Source organism: Magnolia sinica, chromosome 1 (assembly GCF_029962835.1).
Source record: "Magnolia sinica isolate HGM2019 chromosome 1, MsV1, whole genome shotgun sequence".
In the NCBI taxonomy this organism is placed as follows: domain Eukaryota; kingdom Viridiplantae; phylum Streptophyta; class Magnoliopsida; order Magnoliales; family Magnoliaceae; genus Magnolia; species Magnolia sinica.
Genome location: NC_080573.1, coordinates 37,386,129 through 37,394,156, shown reverse-complemented (window position 1 = coordinate 37,394,156; position 8,028 = coordinate 37,386,129). Strand labels below are relative to the sequence as shown.

The window sequence follows — 8,028 nt, the reverse complement described above, 5'->3', positions numbered from 1 at the left end:
AAAAGACCGTGGCTAAAGGTTTTTACCAACGAAAAATGTCATTTGGTTGGCAACACTTTTACCTACGAAAGTTTTCGTAGGTAAAAACTGAAAATTTTCGTAGGTAATAAGTGGTACTAAATGTGGAAACAATGTTAAGACTTTTACCTACGGAATGGTTCGTAGGTACAAAATGTGTTAAGACTTTTACCTACGAAATTTGACGTTGGTAAAAACTGTTGATGAAACATTTACCTACGAAATGATTTGTAGGTAAAATATTGTGAATGAACCTTTTACCTACGAAAAATGTCGTAGGTAACACTACGAGACAACAGGCCAAAGGCTACTTGCGATGAAATGCACTCATACGAACTATTCACATTAGGAAATCCTGCTCCGGTTTTCGTAAAACCGTAGCAAATACCTTGATATCATCTCTAGTGAGTTGATCTCTGTACCATCACAAAATAAACAAAAGACTCATTGTTAAGCTTAAAAATAAGATACCTTGGACACACTTGAAAGTACAATACAAACTTAAGAACAAATCACTGCAAGTTTTCAAATTAGAAAGTATATGATTTTAAGCTCTAGAAACTGCATTAAAAATCTGTCTACCACTCTTCATTGCCTAGTATAAGAAAACTCATCAACAAATGCTTCTTTAGGTTTTACATCTCGTGGGGGCTCACACTATTGCCTAATATAAGAGAACTCATGTAGTAAATGTGCAACCAGTCCTTACCAGATCGATGGATATCAAACTCTATTACCAGCTCTCCCTGTGCAGCCAGATCGATGGATATAAGCTTTTACATCTTGTGGGGGCTCACACTGAAACATAAGAACTGGTAGTTCGCTCATCTTGAAGAGAAATAGAATGTTAATTAACAAAATCCTAGGCACATTGAGGTCATGCTCTGATAAATAAAAAAACATTGAAATAACATCTATTTCTCAACTCTTAAACAATCATCTTGAATTTCAAATGTAGATTTTTGTATGTCTTCTGATCTATGATTTAGAAGAGGAACAACTTGAAGAAGCAGAAATGCAACCAACTTCCCAGTTGTGTGGCACTAAACTGTAGTACTTGACCTGAAACGTCCATATAAAAGGAGCGGATGTTATTCCAAATTCATGTAATTCTCAAGTGATAAGGAAAAACTGAACACATGTACATGGTATGGAAAATAGCCAAAAATGCATTTTGAGTTGATTTCAGGTTCTCAAACTTTTTCCTTGGGTCCTACTATGTGTTTTCTTTATCAAAGATGCCTTTTTCAGCAAGTAATGATTTTACTGACATGGTTGTATGGGACTAGTGGCATCTTTACTTTGTAACGTTGATCATCACCTTATGCCTCCATAGAGGTTGTTACAGTCAGAAACAGAGAGCTGATGATTTCAAGAGTAAATTTGCTGAAGCACAACATGCAAGTGAAGAGAAACCCAAGAAGTTGGAAGCAACAGAAGGAAAAATAAGTCAACTTCAAGGATCTTTGACAAGGTATTTATAATCCCTTAAGAATAGTATAAGCCAACATTGTTGTGAATCCGTGGCTAACCAAACTTCACATTTTAATGGCATGTGGGCAGAAATGGAATTTATGCATACAGATTTCACGTCCTTAATCCCTCTTTATGGCTGAGGTGCCATTTGATAAACTGAAAAATAAGTTCTGAAAATATTGAACTGCTGAATTGTAATTTTGAAATAATTTTAGGGATATTTAGTCAAAAGTGAAAAGAAATTTCAGGAATTTCATCAAGCACATGACATGCTTATTGCTCAATGGATAATACAATTACACACATTTGTTTTAGGAATTTCATCAAACAAAGCAACACAAGGAAAAGGATAACCAAGCAAAGGCCAAATAGGAAGGTTTGAAGGCTTCCCTGATTGCTCGTTGCAGAAATTACATGCATGATCCAGGATTATACAAGCTGATAAAAAAAATGCCAGACTCTAATTGCTACTCATATGAACTAGATTTACTTTTGCCAACTACTCAGCTAGCAATCTGCATAGACTCAAGTAAAAAGCAGGTAAACTAATAGTTATTGGGAAGCCCACTACATTGGATATTATATTTCAAATAAACCCTTTGACAATTAGAAATTGAAATATAATAAGTGACATGTTCCTAACAATGTTCAAAAGGCTCATTAACTGACTCACAAGCTGCCATGGCATCGTTTTACTGGGCCCCATACCAAGCCACAAACTCATTCTTTATCAAATCAGTGAGTTTTCATTGACTCAGCCACCTCGATATTTGAAATTGAACCCCAAGTCTTTTACTAAAAGAAACAACTGCCAGATATGGACAGACACCAATGCCTTATTATCTCTTTTATATCAGGATACCATACACATATCACAGCTGCATGAGTACCCTTTCCAGCATGTGATAAGGTTTAGCATAAGGACAAAACCTTAGATCATAAGTTTCAAAATACAAAAACTGTGTCAACGTGTATTTTACTTTGTGATATTTTACTCCAACACAAGTCAAACAATTGAATGTAGTTCATTAAATTCCATCCCAACATTGTGCTCAGTGGATGAACATAGACAAAAAAGAAGATATCATACCAAGGTTCAGAGTACACCTCATTTTCTTCATGTGTTTCAACCAAGGCTATCTACAAGTGGGGCCCACCATCAGTCTGTTGGACCCATAATAGATGGACCAAGCATTGAAAATCTCCTTGATGGGACAATCATAACATTTAAGTTTATGGCCTGCAAGAAGATAGTCAAGAAGAGATGCAATGGTTACAAGTGACTGTGGTGCCAGCATGGATGCATTATCTGAGCTGTTCATTAGACATGCTTAATGAGTCACCTGGATTCACACACGTGTCCCACGTTGGCATGTGTGGGGCACTTGTAAGCACACATTACTTGCATGCATGTTACATACGATAAATTCAGCTATTTCCTCACTGGTGAAAAAGGCTAATAGAAAACCTTGAGTTATATATATATAAGAAGACTGATATATATATATATAAGAAGACTAATTCATCTTAAAATCTCTCTCCTCCTATTCCTTGCTCATTCCAATTAAAAAACTCATCTAAGCTTCTTTCAATATAAAATTTCTTCTTAAGAAATTCAAATTTAGAAATGGTTTTCTCAGGAGATTGCTGATATAATAATTTCAGTTAGAAGGAACAAACAGGATGATGGTAGCCATACCAAAATACCATTGAAAATCTCCAATGATACTTTTCTCTTGTTCAAAGAAAAACATTCATAACAATGATGATAGAGGACAGCAAGTGATGGTAACCTGATTGAGAACCTCAAAGTTCGATAGCTGTTTAACCATTGGGTAATACCCCTGCATTGATTGAAGCCCAATGCATATGAATATGAAAGACCAATATTCAAAGCTCACTGTAAAGAAAGAAGAAAAAATGAAGCCTGCAAGAAGTTTTGCACCAACAGGTAATTCATGAATTCGGTAGATTTAATACCACCCAATTCATGAAGTGTGTTGTTGAGACATTTGAGCAACAACCCTTTACCCAATTAACAAATTAGGCAATTAGATGGTCCAAATGCATGGTGTCAAACAAGGAAAAAAGTAAATTCCACAATTCCTGAATCAGTCAATTCCACTGACAAAGTGATCTTGAGCTCCACAATCAATAAAATAGCCCATGAAATCAAACGTGTAGTCCATAGGATGGTTGGTGAAAATCAGTTAGTCATGGACCAATTTTGTAGGCCATTGACTGGATCATTCATTTTAATGACTATTGATCAAATTAGTAGAATCATTTGATTGGAGTAATGCAATGTCCATTAAGAAGGAAAATCGAATACACAGCTCTACCAAACAATAAAAAAATTTAAGAATTTTTCAAACCTCTATAGCAACAGGGCCAGTAATCCTATCTAGGCCACCATGAGCAGCAAAAATTTGATGCCCCACATACACCTGTCCAAAAATACCTTTCCCAAGCATCGGCCATATTCCTTCTACCCGGTAATATGGAGGCACCAATCAAGTTGATACACGTCATCCAATCATGGAAGTAGGATGCAATAGTTTAGATCTCAGAGCATGTAACTGTACGTCAGAAAGAACATAAAGATAAGGTGGCTGAATGTCTGCCGTTGAGAGTTGAGACTAATAATTTACAGAATTTAACATTCACAGAAAAATATTAGCTCCTCATAATGAATGTCCGCTTGACAGTAGACAAACAAGTAGGTGAAGACCAACAAACCTGATCTTTGACCACCGAACTGGGTAACTTTAACAAACTCTCCAATGTTGGATAATGAGTCCATTATGTTCCTGTTTATTCGAGAATCACCAACATCATGCTGTCCACATTTATTAATGTGAAAAAAGGAAGCGTGATACAACACAAACTCATTGTTAAGAAAATGTAAATATGACAAAATCGCAAAAAAAAAAAAAAAAAAAAAAAGAAAAGAAAAAAAAAAGAAAAAAAGAAAAAAAAGAAGTAAACATGAGCAAGTACCTGTGAAACTGCAAAAGCAGAACCATTGTTCAGAAAAATACCAGGGAACCCTCCTTTCTCATATATAGTTACAGCAGAATAGAGAATCAGTAGTTGGGTTTGTGCTTACATTTAGAATTGAAGGTTCGGGCAATGGACATCTGACTGGCTAATCAGTGTCTAGAGGTTCAATTGGATGTTCGACTGACTTAAAATCCACTACAACTTCAATCCCATGGGCGGCAGCAGCAGCAGCTGAAAATCCTTGGTTTCTTTACAATAAGGAGACCCAGATGCAAGACTAGCTTACACAAAAAATCTTGCCACAGTTCTAATGAAGTGGTTACTAATTAAAAGAAGACTTTAGTCACTGAACACATATATCACTGAGAAAGAATCTGCCTTATATTTAGGTTGGAGTAGAGAATGGGAGCCACCCAGATTTTTGCACTCCAAAACCACTAGTGGGATGCTCTTAGTCAATGATAATGACATACATAAGAGGCTTGTGTACGGTCCACCCAAATCCTTGTACTCTTGGTAGGATATTCTTAGTTAATGAATACTGACAGACACAAGGGCTCGTGTACAAGTCCACACAAGTCGGGATTGATTAAACATTGCAATAGAACCAATTGCCTAGCATTTAGATTGGAGCAGAGAATGGGAACCGGCCAGCTTTTCCACACCGAGCCAGCCAGCTTTTTGAGCACATCATGCCTCAAAAATCTCCCAGATTGGAAGATCCTATCCCCACTAAATTTGGGCCTGTTTTTTAGTTGAATGTGGAAGATTGGTGTATTTATCTTCCTAACCTTCTATAGGGGAGAATTTGCACATGGTATGGTGGACTACAAATTTTCAGTATAACTAAATTATGGGCCCTCTTGAACAATTAGAAAACCAGATTATGATATGCATATCCACAAATATCAGCTTTTTTATTTTTCTTTTTTACTGGAGCAAGTTTCAGCAACATTTTCTGTAAACTATTTATTAGAGATATAATAATAGACTTGATACTCTCAATCATTATAAAATTCCAAATTAACCATCAACTACATTTTCTTTCTTTCCATAGTTATATGATTTTCGTCTTTAATCTTCAAGAGCATGAATTTCTTTTCTTTTCTTTTTCTTTTTTTAATGTTCTGTTCTTAAACAAGATGTCAAATTTCAAATATCTCTTCTGCTTTCAACTGGGTCTTTGTTTGTTTCTTGAATTCAATTTTTTTTTCAAACCTTCTCACCTGTTTTTCTCCCCTCTTGTGACTGAATATTCATATTCAGGTACTTTGTACAATCATGATTTGTTTTTAACCCAATGATTTCGAGTCGTAGTTTAGTTTTAGAATCTGATCTAGTTTTAGTTGGGCAATGTTCGTTTGCTTGATTTTCTTTCCTATTTCATGAATTTGAGTTGTTGCAGCTTTTGATCTGTTCTTTATTTTTGCTTTGATTTGTTCTTTATTTTTGCTTTGATTTTCCCTCCATTCATCAGTTTTTCAAGAGAAAAATAGGACAGATCTTTAAAAATCAAGCACATCTAAAACTGAGGTGGGCCACATGAAACTAGAGAGTTGGAACAGAAAGAAAATTAATGGATACTTGTTTGTTGAATTTGGGCTGCCTACCAATCCAAAATTCAGGTGTGCATCCCCACAGGAAACAGTTGTTATGTGGACAACCACCATTAAAAACCTTCTAGAATTGTACAAATTTGAGTCGATTGGGTTGAGCTGAGTTTGGGCTCTAGAAATTTTAAGTGGGTGAAATTAGGAGTTGACTGGCATATTAAATGGGTCAAGCTTGGCCAAACCCCTTGGCTCGGACCCAACCTGGACCATTACCAGGCCTAGTACATGTCAAGCACAGCTAGAATCTATAACTGGAGTGCATGCCTGAAGAGCTATTTTCAAGTGACAAAGGAAAATGGTCAAATTCATATGATCAACTATACATCAGATTTCTCATCATATCAGCTAGATGACCCACCTAAAAATTAAATAGAGACCATCATTGTGATCCGTAGGTAAACCTAACAAATCTATCAATTTGCTTTTTATATCGGCCACGTTTGAGCCAAGTTATAAAGCCTTTAGATTGTTAAGGAAGAATCTGTAATTTTAAAATCTAAAAAAGGATTCAATACTTTTGTATGTACCCTATATCGTTCACCTCCATATGATAAATCATAATTTGTTAGTCAATCTAAAAGACTAACCATGCATCTACAACTTGATGCTTCAAAGAATCCCATGAATTACTTGTTTCGCATTGCTAAGATCATTCAACCGTTTATTTTGAAATCAGTCATTTTTCAAGCATCTGATAAAAAAGCCAACCGAAATCGTATCTTCAATGATCTAAACCATATGTTACACTGACCATTTAAGATCATAGCCTCTGGTCAACATTTAGCCATAAATCCCAATCATTCACACGTATGTACTTGAACCAAAACAGGCACTGCTAACGTGTTACATGCATTGTCATGAAATGTTGAATCCTTGTCCTCCTCTCCACCGAATTCGGAAGAAAAATCCTTCTCCTCCTCTCATCCAAATTCAAAAACTAATTTCATAGCAACAAAGCTTCTGATCTTCCATCTTGACCATTCATCACTAAATACTCGACTCTTCGATCAAGCCACCGAGATAACCACAAGGACCAACATCGCTATCTTTCATTAAATCTAACTAATATGATGCTACAATGATCAAAATTGAAAATTATCTTCAACATATTTTCATCAAATCTAGACTGTTAAATCGTGGGACCCACTCGAGAAGTTTGGTTGCAACCCTTTTGATCGCATGACAACGACCGTGACATCTTTTCCTTCTTCTTCATTCATTATGACAAGAGGTCCATGCGATATATCAAGACCGTCCAAATTTCAATTTCTACCCCTCTTCCCTGGAGCCCAAGACTTTAACCTTGTATGTTATTGAAGATCAGGAATGACATCTTTTCTCCCTGTGTTTCTCGGCTTCATGCGATAACAAACCAAAAATCTTCTATTGTATAACCCGCTGACCAAAGCAACTCGATCCTTTAATTTCTTATTTCCACATGCTCCGATGGATCAATCCAAACTATCCAGAAGAAGTGGAACATCGATACTTCTAGAATTTTTAAAATTTTTCTAGAACACGAAATCTAATAAAATTTGATGAAGATAAAGTAGACTTGGTGAAGAACTACTAGAAAAGTAATTAAAATAATATACTAACTAAAAGTGCTAAAGAGGGCATAGAACTACCCTAGGACCTTATTCTCTCGTAATTAGGGCAGAATTTAGTTAAATACTAAACTAAACAATCGTTGGATTTGGCTTGAACCACTTTCTATACAAACTACAAGACCTAAAACTATTAAAATCACTAACTCAATATTACTTAAAAACCTAGGAGCAATCTCAAAACCCTAAACTTAAAACCTAAATGTATTCTCAAATCCCTAAACCTAAACCTACACCCAATCCTAATCTTAACACCCTAACCTAAACCTAAACTTAAACTTGAAAATCCAAACCTAAACCCGAACCCAATT

At 35.7% G+C, this 8,028-nt stretch overlaps 1 long non-coding RNA gene across 3 annotated transcripts; it reads right to left on the bottom strand.

The window, feature by feature from the left end:
• Positions 1-456: 456 nt before the first annotated feature.
• Positions 457-5,129, bottom strand: LOC131246006 (uncharacterized). 3 transcript variants are annotated; one of them, XR_009171093.1, is made up of 6 exons: positions 4,495-5,129; positions 4,234-4,304; positions 3,870-4,073; positions 3,288-3,394; positions 2,585-2,734; positions 457-816 (listed from the first exon to the last, which is right to left on the bottom strand). It is a non-coding gene; the product is annotated as an uncharacterized LOC131246006 (long non-coding RNA). The 3 variants fall into 3 exon arrangements; XR_009171086.1 differs by having other exon boundaries at positions 3,288-4,073; positions 4,495-4,642; positions 4,697-5,129; XR_009171077.1 differs by having other exon boundaries at positions 3,288-4,073.
• Positions 5,130-8,028: the final 2,899 nt, after the last annotated feature.